This window comes from Lepidochelys kempii, chromosome 4, assembly GCF_965140265.1.
Source record: "Lepidochelys kempii isolate rLepKem1 chromosome 4, rLepKem1.hap2, whole genome shotgun sequence".
Classification (NCBI taxonomy): Eukaryota; Metazoa; Chordata; order Testudines; family Cheloniidae; genus Lepidochelys; species Lepidochelys kempii.
Window position 1 is genome coordinate 451,861 of NC_133259.1, and position 13,131 is coordinate 464,991.

General features: G+C 44.7%; 1 non-coding gene across 1 annotated transcript; it reads right to left on the reverse strand.

The window, feature by feature from the left end:
• Window positions 1-10,049: 10,049 nt before the first annotated feature.
• On the reverse strand, window positions 10,050-10,121 carry TRNAA-UGC (transfer RNA alanine (anticodon UGC)). The gene has a single exon. It is a non-coding gene; the product is annotated as a tRNA-Ala (tRNA).
• Window positions 10,122-13,131: the final 3,010 nt, after the last annotated feature.

A 13,131-nucleotide genomic window follows, 5' to 3' on the forward strand; every position in this document is an offset into this window, starting at 1 on the left:
TTGCAAGTAGTTCTAATGCCAAATTGAACAAGAGGAGGCATCCCTGTCTAGTTCCCCAAAACAGATCAAACGGGGGATATTGTGCTATTTGTTAGGATACGTGATTTGGGATTGGAATATAACAGCTTTATCCATGAAATAAAGGCTTTCTCCAACCCAAATTTATCCAGGGTAAGAAACAGATCTTGCCAGTTCACTCTGTCAAAGGCTTTCTCTGCATACAGTGAAATGATTGCATGGGAATTTCTAGAATGTTGATGGAATGCCATTACATAATACATGTCAATTGATAATCTGAACCATCCCTTTTTTTTTAATAAATCCCACCTGATTGGGGGGAACCATATAATTTACTATGCTTTCAAGCTTCTTAATCAATGTTCTTGAAAGTATTTTTAGATCAGCATTGATTAAAGGGAGTGTCTATAGCTGTTACACTTTTGCACATCCTTACTCAGTTTAAGTAGTATGGTAATTAAGCTTCCCTCATAGTAGGAAGTAAGATGCCCTCCTTCAAGGCATCTTTGTAAATGTATAGCAGCTTAAGTTCCAGAATTCCTTTGAGAGAATTCTATCCATAGGCCTGGATTCATTTCCTCCATGACCTTGATTGTTTCCTCGGATTGCAAGGAAGAGGCCAGCTTTGCCTGCTACTCTTCTGGGATTTATGGGAGGTTATCACGGGGTACCCACTGACCACAGGGGGCATCTCCCCTGTCTGCTCTGGGGAATTAGCCCTCTTCCAGGTCCAATGAATCTCCTTGCAGTTTCTCAGCCTGCTGTCCTCTCTCACTCTGTGGCCACTCTCTGCTTCCAAGTCATTAAGGTGGGTTTCCTGCAGGAAGATAATCTCTGCTTTTATTGTTTTTAGATGAGTAATAATTCTTTTTCTTTTTATCGGGTGAGTCACCCCACGATGGTCCAGGAAATACAATTTATAATATTAGCCATAAGGAGTGCTTAGGTCAAATATTTCTTTATTAGGTGCCTGAAGAGTGACCTTGCTTGGGCCATTGTTAGTTCCAGATCTAGGAAAGGTATATTTGGGTCCCTCCTCACTGCTCGGGACATGAGGGGGAGGGGAGAGGTGATGGCAGACCAGGAAAGGTAAAAATAGGTATAATGTGGGAAACAGAAAAACTGAGAAAAAGAGATGAAGCCATCAGCATTGACCAAAGATCACTTTAAAATACATAACTCTTTTCCAAATGGAAATAGGACCTATGTGCTGGAGGTGTACAAGGTGGTGACCTCATCACTCACTCCCCTCCTATCCCCTCCCCAAAACAACCAATTGGGGTATAACAGGATTCCCTTTAGCTTTATAAAGAGGAAAGTGTAATATGAAGGGCGGGCTCAGGGCATGGTATCTGCACTATTCACAATGACCAGAACAGGAGGAAGAAGGCTGGCGTCTACAGAACAAGTCTAGAGTGGATATATAAGGAAGTGATGAAAATCGTTTAAATAACCTTATTCTAGCATACCTGGATCAACTGCAGATACGGGTTCATTTGCAGAACATTTCTGCCTAAATTTTGCCTTCTAGAGCCTTGTCCATGCTGGATTATAGTGTGAACACCATTGCCCAATACTTGGTGGAGTGGTCCTGTCTGAGACCTCCCACTGGCCTGTTTAATGGGTAGTTCAGCTTGGGCCCCCAAGGTATCCTATTGAATTTGGGATTTTCTTTGGGTCCCCCTGGTATCCCATGGAGTTTGAGATTTCATTGTGGTCTCCCTGATGTCTGACAAGGATGGCGGCCTTCGTCCCCGGGTTGGAGTTCGCCTGCTCATCACTCACTGCCCGGTAAGCTGCCTGCACCTTGCCCATCAGGAATGGTGCTATGCGGGCTGCCCATGTCAACTCCTCCGAGTCCGCTGCCTTTGCCACCCACTCAAATGTTGGGAAGAAGCCTTGGGGTCATCTTCTGGTCTGAGCTTCACGAGGCATGGAGCCAACCATCCCCCAGACCCATCACTAACTGTGTTACTGGCCCAACCATTCCTGTATCCACTCCTGTTATTTGGAGTGGACTTTTTGCCACCTCTGCTGTGCAGCAAACTGGGCCTCCTGCTGTGTCTGTTGGTTTTCTATCAACTGCATCAGCAGGGCCTGGGTCTGCTGCTGCTGTATAGAGGCCACCTGCTGCCGCTGTCATGCCACTAACCTGTGGATCACTTCCTCCGCCTTTCCCCTCGTTCCATACCCCTGCCCCAGTCTCCTTGTTATTGCCAACACCAGCCAAAAGTGATCATTTGAGCAAAGCAGTCCCATCATGCTGATCACCTAGGCAGGGTGGGTGTGACTTCAGCTCCTGAAGTCCTCTTCCACAGCTCACCACTAGATGTCATTGGAGAAACTCATTCAGACCCTGCTTACACAATCTTAACTCATTCTTTGGGCTCAGGTTCTGGGCCATCCCGCCTAGAGATCCCTCGCTCTCCTGCTCCTGGCAGCTTCCCAGCCTCACTCAGCTCTGCTCCCTTTCTGGAGCTGCTTCCCTGAGCTCTCCTGGCTCCAGGGACCCACCACAGGAGCTAGCTTCACCCCAGTGTGGCTTTCCCTTCCCCAGAGTCAGCTTGTCTCAGTCCATCACCCAGCTGCCCACTAGCAGCCCTTTGTAGGCCCAGGGGCAGCCCCGTCCTCTTTAATTATCTGGATTGGGCTCCCCTGCTTTGGCCCAGGGGATCTGGGCTCAGTCTGTCCCCTGTGGTGGAAGCTCTGCAGCCAATCCATATACCTACCATGTACAAGAAGTGTATGCTAGTTGGTACCATTGGTGGAGTCACACCACTGGGGAATGGCACAGTCTGTGTAGATGAGGCCACAGGAAAGAGCAGAATGTGCCAAGGTTTTTTGTTGTGCTAGGATCAGGACAGAGTTATTCCAGGAGTGCATGGTGCATTAGCTCGGAGAATACGGCTGTAAATCTGAAGAGATTTGCTTTTGCTCTTAAGGGTCCATTTGTGCTCCAAGTCTGCCCATAATACCAGAGAGATGTAAATCAGAATAGATCAGGCTAATGTATTATTAATGTGTTAATCATTCTCTTTGTAACAGGATACTCACCATGGTCATGTGACCTTTGTCTCCTTGAATCGGTTGATGTAGCTGTGGCCTGGGAATAAAGTGCCATTCTCTCCAACACTCCTGTGTGTTACTCCTCCTAACCAATGTTCTGGGGCCCAGGGTTCAAGCTGCTGGAGACCATGAAAAGGTCTGGTAAAGGGGGGAGTTTATGTATTTTCCAGAAGATGCATCTTTCAGTTAGAAACAAAGCCAAGTCATCCCTTTGTAGGTCACGACTACTTTCCACATGCCTGGCTTTGATTTGACACCAAAGTAACTCTGAGAGTCTGCAGGATGCATGAGAAAGTGAAGCCTTAGATTCAGCACAAACAGCCAATCTGAAAACAAATATTTATCTTGTTTCAGCTACTGTCACCCATCTCCCTGGATAACTCTGCGACCAGCATCCGTCATTGCCCACAGCAAGGGCTTTTCAGATTCTTTCTGCAGAGCCGTCCCATGGCGTGATGCGTGTCTCATTCACTGTATGGTCTTGTCTTAATCTTCCTGTATCTACACTGCTCAATTTCTTTGCCTCTGTTTCAGAGACTCGCTCTTTCAATCTTTAAAGTGGCACTGTCAACTTAGATAGCACACTTTGCTCTGAATATTCTTTTTACCTCCTATACTGTTACAAGTGACACCAAAGATGGCTGTCACCGAAAGGGCTCAGAGAAAAGCATATTTTTCTCAATTTTTCCAGTTAGTTTACTTGGCGCATTTGATAGCACTTTGTGAATTGTTGTTTTTACCGTTCCCCCTTCGCATTCGGTTAATTTCTCCTGTTGTTTGTGTGGGTTCTGGACACCCAGTCCATGGAAGAAAAATGTGAAAACATGATTGTGAAACAATAAAAATGGACAGGGGTCCTCAGTGGAAGACATAGGACCCGAAACTGCTTTTATTTATTTATTTGTTTGCTTTTAATGAACTAGATTTCAAGTTGACGGTATCCCTTTAACATGCACCAGTCTCTGCCTTGAATTTGAAGGGTGATGTATCTGTCAGGATTTAGGACCAATAATGCAGTAAATTTCTCCATGCAAGGTGCACTCTTGTGCAATGTATCAACTACTACGTTAATTACACTTTATGTGGTAAAGAGAATATGGGAACATGAGTAAAATAATTGGTGAACCAGCCAGTCCTATTAGTACCAAGAAACCTTTTAAGAGTTGACTTTGCTTTCATTAAGTAATCTTAAAGGATATGACCATTGCATAGATTATTACTTTAAGGCAGCCTGGCGCTATGCCCTTACAGTTAATTTCACGTTGAAATGAACGACATTCAAATACTATGATGTGCTACTGTGTAAGTTTTTTCCAGCTATTGTTATTTAATATGCCCACTCTATTATATGTCTGCAGTATTGTTGCAGTCATGTTGGTCCCAGGACATCAGAAAGACAAGGTGGGTGAGTGTCTTTCTGTCTGAAGAAAGTGAGTGTTGGAAGAAGAGCTCTCTCTAAGCACGAAAGCTTGTCTCTTTGACCAAGAGAAGTTGGTCCAAGAAATGATTTTCCCTCACCCACCATATCTCACTATATTATAGCGATGCAATAGTAGCTGTAGGTGTCAGAGTAGCAGCTGTGTTCGTCTCTAAGGTGCCACAAGTACTCCTTTTCTTTTTGCGGATACAGACTAACCAATTTATTTGAGCATAAGCTTTCGTGAGCTACAGCTAGTTGCAGTTAAGGCTGAAAATAGTACTTCCATTCTGTAACACAATGTTTAGTCACTGATAACTCTATTAAATACTTACCTTTAGGGTGACACATCTCCTGCTTGAATTGTTTTATGAAAATCTAAAGAAAACCCATTTAGTCATTTTTGAGTTATCGTAGCCAATCTTCCCTCCCCCCTCCCCCACCCCCAAAGCATTTTTAAGCCACTAAAAATAACAGATCAGGCACTTTGTTGCAATGGTGTAACTCATAAACCAGTTTTGTTTTCAGGTTTCAAGCCAGCTCGTTTGCTACATTACTTTCCGTACTGGTTTCATTCCGCACAAGAGCGTCACATCCTGAATGTTTGTGCAATGGTTTGTAGGGTAGTGTTTGACTCTAGCTGCCACCATAGTTCTGAGCATGAGAACATGGTAAGGGGGAGATTTTAGTTCCACCGCAGTCAGGATTGTGCTCCCTGAGGTGCATGCATTGCCCTGGTAAGATCAGATGATATGAGAACACTGGTAAAATAACATTGCACCGGTACGATGTGATAACACGAAGGCTGTGTTGTTACAACCCATATTCTTCATAGAAATATTGTCATGATATGAATACGGCATAACAAAGATACGTTTTATGCAAGATGGGTCATGTGAAAAGGTTTTGTGAATGTGAAAATCATTGAGAAGGTTATGATTTGCTGAATGTGATTATCCAATTTGTAGGCCTGTATCATTTCTGTATCTGAGGTTAGGAATATTGACTATGTAACAATTACAACTGTGTGTGTATTTGGGGGAACGCCCACCAGACAGTAGGCAATCAGCCTGAACAAGCCATTTAAGAAGGACTATAGAACTTTGAAGATACTAATCTCCCACCCTCCTAAGGAGCTTCCTGGGTTGTTGCTTTGACACTGCAGGGTCATCTGCTGATGTCACCTGGTATGGAGTACCACCATGGACACTGCTGATATTTTTCCACTGGAAACAAAGTGTTCCCACCTTATGTAAATTCTATTTAAGGCTGGGGAGTAAATCAGTCAGGACTCATCTCCATTGCCTCCCAGTCCAAGAAGGAAGATTGTTAAAAACACCTGAAGGGAAAGGCAGGGGTTGAGTCCAGACTGAGATAGGCTTCCAGTCTGTAAAGAGAAATAACTGGAACTCTAAGCTACAGAAACTCTTCAACTTGCCTAAAACAACATTTAGGGTGAGAAATTACATTTTGTAACCTATTTCTTGAGTGTATTAAGCTTCGTTTGTGTGTTTTGTTTTATTTGCTCAGTAATCTGCTTTGTTCTATTTGCTATCCCTTATAATCACTTAAAATTTACCTTTTGTAGTTAATAAACTTATTTCTTGTTTATTTCAAAACCCAGTTGGTGCCATTCATATCTGGGTCGGGGGGGGGGAGCAAAAAGCTGTGCATATCTCTCTTGACATTGAAGGAGAGGGAAAATTTTTATGAGCTTGCACTGTGCACTTTCTATACAGCACAAGACAATATTATTTTGGGTTTATACCCTCAAAGGAGATTGGCACATGAGTGCTGGGCAATCCCCGACCTGATTCCTCCCACACAGCTGATCTCAGTGTCTCTATGTCCATTTGCAGCTGAGTGCATCCCTACCTCTGTGTGTGTGCTGGAGAAGGCTTGAGGACCTGGCACAACTAGGACAGGGTGAGGAAACCCAGGCTGGTGGAACGGGCGGAACCAGTGGGACCCCAGCACATCAGGTGGCATCCCAGATGGGGGCGTCCAACCCGTCACAAAGGCATCATGAGATTTGCCCAAACCAGTATCAGTGTGGAAAAGTCTCCCCCCTTTTTTGTACTCTTATTCCACTAAGACTGTCAGTTAGTTCAGCAGTGCACTGTTTCATGTTTAAACACTGTGGGTAGAATCCTGGCCCCACTGAGGTCAATGGCAAAACTCCCATTGACTTCAATAGGGCCAGGATTTCACCCCATGTTTCTGTACAGTTGTAAATGTATGTGGCTTTTTTATATTGTAAGTGGAGTTGACCAGGATGCCTATCGTTAAGGTGAACAAATAAGCCCATTCTGAAGGGTCTTTTCAATCCCTCATGCCTTTACCAAATGTTTGTGCTGAAATTTTCATGTTTCTCCATAGCCTAGGAATGATTTTTTTTTTCATATTGAGGGGGAAATGGTTTTGCCATTTTCAACACTTAAAAAAATGAACTTTTGCCTGCATGCTCCCCACTGCCCCCAATAGCACCAGCAGCTCAGCAACATGGAAGAACTGGAATTTGATGGGATGTAGTTCCTAGGTCACAGACACCTCTGGTAAAAAAACACTTTGCTTTTGCTGACTTCGGTTGTTTTTTAAATGTGCTTTGGCACATATGCCCTGGTTTTTGTCATATGATAGCAGAGTACAGTATTGTTACTACCAGCCAGAAATCCATTGGCTAAGAACGTAAGAATGGCCAGACTGAGTCAGACCAAAGGTCCATCTAGCCCAATATCCTCTCTTCTGACAGTGGCCAATGCCAGGTGCCCCAGAGGGAGTGACCAGAACAGGCTCTGGGCATATGCTGGCTTCTCTTCAGAGCAGTGGGATCTAGTGGATAAGGTACTGGACTAGACTCACGACACCTGTGTTCTCTTCTCAGCTCTGCCAATGGCCTACTGGGTGACCATGCACAAGTCGCCATGCCTCCATTTGTAAAATGAAGTTAATGCCACTCATCTCTTTTGTACAATGCTTTGAGATCTACAGATGGAAAGCACTACAGATTATGATTTATGTATGAGAAAGCAAAGTGGGATTTCTTTTTTTAAGATGTAGGGTCATATTGACTATGATTTGTGATGGTGTGTAAGTAATGAGTCATGCTTTAATCCCATACAGTATAGGGAAGGTGCCTTCTATAGGAGCATTATCTTTTTTGATTATATGGTGCAGGACGGAACATTCAAGTGTTATCTAGCAGACAGTTCAGCAAGATGGATTTCCTCGGTTTATTATCTTTCTCTTTAAAAACCTAGGAAATTCCATTAAAAATGTTATTAAATAGTTAAGGTTATAAAGTAAAGGATGATAAATCTACAAATGCCAAAGTTAAGATTACCCATGCAACCTTAAAAGCGGCAAAGAGTCCTATGGCACCTTCTAGACGAACAGACGTATTGGAGCATAAGCTTTCGTGGGTGAATACCCACTTCGTCGGATGCATGGGATCCGACCCATGCAACCTTACTTTGGACTCTTTGTGTATATACTTTCCAATGCGGTCTTTTATTTCATGATCACATACATTTTTTTCTACAGTCCCTCTGCCTCATTCAGTGTAGAAGTCGGAGAGTGTTTAGCAAATGAGGCAGCTGTGTGTGGGTTTCCTTCCCAAAGCTTGCCCCACAATGAAAACATGATCTGGTGTTTTCTGAGCTCATGTCTTTTCATTTCATGCTCAATATCCCAGCCTCGATCTGGGTATCTGAAATTAAATTTAGCTGTGTTCTGACCAGTTGCCTGAATAGATTTTATCTAAATACCCCCACTTATTTAGCATATACAAGAAAACACTCCCATCCAGCCAATCGTTTGTCTCCTGCTGGTCTGGACGTGTTTTCTTCATCTTCCTCTGTGCAATATGGAAGGCTTCAGAAGCAGCCATATATAGCCTGGCAGAGCTGCTGACAGCAAAGCTAGGCTTAGGCAGTATGAGCTATGCAGTCTCCCTGGCTCATAGCCATTGTGGAGGTGTTACTAAAATCCATTAACCCCGCTTGAATGTCAACTGGCTCATGAGTCATGTAGGGACCTTTTTTTCCCCTGTGGGGCAGCGAATACAGATGCAGTTCCTCGCTCCCAAACTCCAACAAAATAAGCTCTGTTTTGCCCTCAGATCAACTTTAAAAATCTATTTAAATAGAGAAAAAGACAGGATGAAGCTATGTCTCATCATAGTATCTGAATGTGATGCAGAAGTGGCTGGGTTCTGGAACATGCTCCCAATGTGGACACCCGGGAAGTGATATCAAAACACACGTTGCTGTCAGGCTTTGCCAGGGAAAACAATGTGATGCTCATTTTGAAAGGAATTAATCTGTAGCATCTCCAGTATGACAGACCCTTCTGGTTGGTTCCTGACTATATGACCCAGACCTGAATCTCTGCTGTCACTAACTATAGCAACTAGGGCTGGTGGGAAATTTTCCTTCAAAATTGCTTTTTGACAGAAAACTAGGTTTTTGACAAAACACATTTGTCCATGAACAGTGTCTGTTTTCCATGGACATTTTGATTTTCTTCAGAAAACTGAACACCTGAAAAACAAAATATTTTGATTTGGATTTGCCACCAAGGTGAACATGGGAGTTGTATCTTGGTTCCCTCATGTCCCCATTCTTTATGGGCCAGGCTCCCTGTCTGCTCTGCATCTCCTATGATGCACCGTGGCTAGAGGGTTCCCATGATGCACTGCCTCCCCTCTCCAAAAGGGAAGACCATTTGTGATGCATGATGGGATACGTACTCTGGCCAGGGAGCCCACCCTATAGAGGAGAATGGGAGCATGCAGAACCCAAACTACAACTCCTAGGGGCACCACAACAGCATTTCCAAACTGAAGTTTTTCAGTTTTAAGCTGAAAATTTTTGAATTTATTTTAGAAAATCCTCCCTATTCTTACCAGATCTAATAGCAACATATGTTTTATGATGAGGAATGTCTGCTTGTATTGCCCAGGATTTCGTCTACATGTGGAAGTGCATTGTTCTGTATTCCTATATTTACTACAAAGCCTGATGCCTGGAGAGCTCTGCGAGCACCTTTTTTGGATTCTGGACATCATTTACAAAGAGAGGGTGTCGTGGGGCTGGTACACCCCATCATCCTTTGGGGGTGGTGTGAAGGGGCATTATGTCCCCGCAGCTGAGTTTGGATGTCTGCCCCTGGCCTCGGGCAGTGTTGCCTAATGACCAATGTCCACAAGGCGACTTCCTTGGTTAGGGCGGTGAGGCTTCCTGGCTGGGGTCAGTATAACTACCTTCTCTGTCAGGGCTGAGCGCCCTAATGGCCAGAGTCAATAGGATAGAGCCAATAGAAAATCCCTTTCAGTCAGGGCTATGTGGCCTAGCAGTCGGAGCCCATAGAATATCAGGGTTAGAAGGGACCTCAGGAGGTCATCTTGTCCAACCCCCTGCTCAAAGCAGGACCAATCCCCAATTTTTGCCCCACATCCCTAAGTGGCCCCCTCAAGGATTGAACTCACAACCCTGGGTTTAGCGAATGCTCAAACCACTGAGCTACCCCTCCCCCCCAAAAGAAAATTTAGAGATGCTAGGGATTGAACCCAGGGCCTCATACATGCAAAGCATGTGCTCCACCACTGAGCTACATCCCCAGATAGAGCTGCACTTTTGGTCAGGGCTGTGTGGCCTAGTGGCCAGAATCAATAGAGTTGGTGAGCTGGGCCACTCCCACCCCCTCTCCGCACAGGGGGAAACAGCCAGGGAAGGGGAACCTGGGCCCTCTCTGTCCACCGGGCCCTCCCCCTCCACCAGGATCTTGCTGAAACACGCCAAGCTGGTCTCCAGTTCTACAGCTGACTCCCCACAAAGTTTTCCTGGCTCACTTCCTATCCATTCTTCTGTGGTTTGCCATCTTGGGGTCCCCACAGTTTCTCCTCCTTCTGTGGCATCCCAAGCCTGGGGATCATGGGTCATCACCAACTGGCTGGCCTCCATGTCCTGGAGTGCAGGCATTTCTTCCACAAGAGCCTGCAGCTCTCCAGCAGTCAGCTGTTTCCTTTTATAGCCTGGTTCCAGCTGCAGCATGCCCAGCAGAGCTGAGGGAGTGTGGCCTTCTTGACCCAAAGAGAAGGATTAACCCTTGAAGACCCAATGTGGGGCAAGTACACCCCATCACAGAGGGGGAGAAGAATAATTAAATTTTGTTTTCTGCATGAATTTTATGTTACTGGAATGTAGATTAACTCCTCTACTATCTGAGCACAGGGTTACACGCCATAAACTTTAAAATTGTTTTGTCAAGTGTGAAGAAATTTTCCACACAGAAGCTATTTTGTACTTTAGAATTATCATAGAATATCAGGGTTGGAAGGGACCTCAGGAGGTCATCTAGTCCAACCCCCTGCTCAAAGCAGGACCAGCCCCAACTAAATCATCCCAGCCAGGGCTTTGTCAAGTCGGGCCTTAAAAACCTCTAAGGAAGGAGATTCCACCACCTCCCTAGGTAACTCATTCCAGTGTTTCACCACCCTCCTAGTGAAAAAGTTTTTCCTAATATCCAACCTAAACCTCCCCCACTGCAACTTGAGACCATTACTCCTTGTTCTGTCATCCGCTACCACTGAGAATAGTCTAGAACCATCCTCTCTGGAACCACCTCTCAGGTAGTTGAAAGCACCTATCAAATCCCCCCCTCATTCTTCTCTTCTGCAGACTAAACAATACCAGTTCCTGCAGCCTCTCCTCATAAGTCAAGAGTTCCAGTCCCCTAATCATTTTTGTTGCCCTCCGCTGGACTCTCTCCAATTTATCCACATCCTTCTTGTAGCGTGGGGCCCAAAACTGGACACAGTACTCTGGAGGAGGCCTCACCAATGTCGAATAGAGGGGGACGATCACGTCCCTCGATCAGCTCACTATGCCCCTACTTATAGAGCCCAAAATGTCATTGGCCTTCTTGGCAACAAGGGCACACTGTTGACTCATATCCAACTTCTCGTCCACTGTCACCCCTAGGTCCTTTTCTGCAGAACTGCTGCCTAGCCATTCGGTCCCTAGTCTGTAGCTGTCCATTGGGTTCTTCTGTCCTAAGTGCAGGACTCTGCACTTGTCCTTGTTGAAACTCAGATTTCTTTTAGCCCAATCCTCTCATTTGTCTAGGTCCCTCTGTATCCCCTCCCTACCCTCCACAATATCTACCACTCCTCCCAGTTTAGTGTCATCTGCAAACTTGCTGAGGGTGCAATCCACACCATCCTCCAGATCATTAATGAAGATATTGAACAAAACCAGCCCCAGGACCCACCCTTGGAGCACTCCGCTTGATACCGGCTGCCAACTGGACATGAAGCCATTGATCACTACCCATTGAGTCCGACGATCTAGCCAACTTTCTATCCACCTTATAGTCCTTTCATCCAGTCCATGCTTCTTTAACTTGATGGCAAGAATACCGTGGGAAACAGTATCAAAAGCTTCGCTAAAGTCAAGGAATAACACATCCACTGCTTTCTCCTCATTCACAGAGACAGTTATCTCGTCATAGAAGGCAATTAGATTAGTCAGGCATGACTTGTCCTTGGTGAATCCATGCTGACTATTCCTGATCACTTTTCTCTCTTCATATATAATTATGGACTAAACCAGAAAATAATGTCAGGATTCCCTTTCACTAGCCTACTGGATTTCTTGGTATTCCATTCTTGATCAATGCTTTGGAGCCAGTGATTTTCCAACCAATGTGTAAAATTAATCTATTTTACAATTATCCCTTTTCTAAAGAACAAAAGAGGCCAAGGGTCTAAAGTGCACAAGATTCTTAAAAGTTTAAAAATGCCAAGGAGCAAAAAACTCCTGATCTAAAAATATTGGTATTGTACAAACTTGTAAGGACGCTGCGAGGTTTCAACATACACTGAGGAGTCACTCTCTGAGAGACAGAGAGAGAGATTGATGGACAAAAAACCTTTATTCACATAAAATCACTTGAAAAACTATTCAAATGCTATAGAATTACCATATAGACACAAAAGGAAATGACAAAAATAAAGCAAAACCTGTCTCAAGTGAACATTAAACATGAATCACTACAGCAGCAGCATCACCAGATTCTCTCAAAAGATAGTCAACACACCAAGTCCACCAATAGAGTCCAGGTTACAAGTCAATTGATAAAAGGTGTAATCAATCTGCATCCAGGCCAGAATCAGTGTGCAGAACAGCCCTAGCACATCACACGGCTCTTCCCCGGACATTCTGTTCTGGTGAGATTTCAAAATGGCTACTTTTGCTGGACCCAGGCAGGAAACTGGATGAATGTGTAGGGGCATATCACTCCCAGAACAAACGAGTCCCAAACTGCTGAAAAGCTGCTGCAGAAAAACAAAAAGAGGAATCAAATGGGGGCGACGTAGGAAAAAATGAAACACTGTGTCTGAAGCCGAACAGGCAGGGCTCTGTGCAGACGCCTCGGGGGTAATATGGTTCACAAAATGATTAGTTGCTCGATGCTATGCAGGAGTCTCCACTACAAATCTCTGGAGCGCATAGGAAGAGGAAGTTTCCTCCACGATGGGGACATAGAATCACCCAGCAACAGAGGCATCTCCCAGGCTGTATCAGAGAGATCAGAGAGGGTGGCATATTGCCATGCCTTGACACACA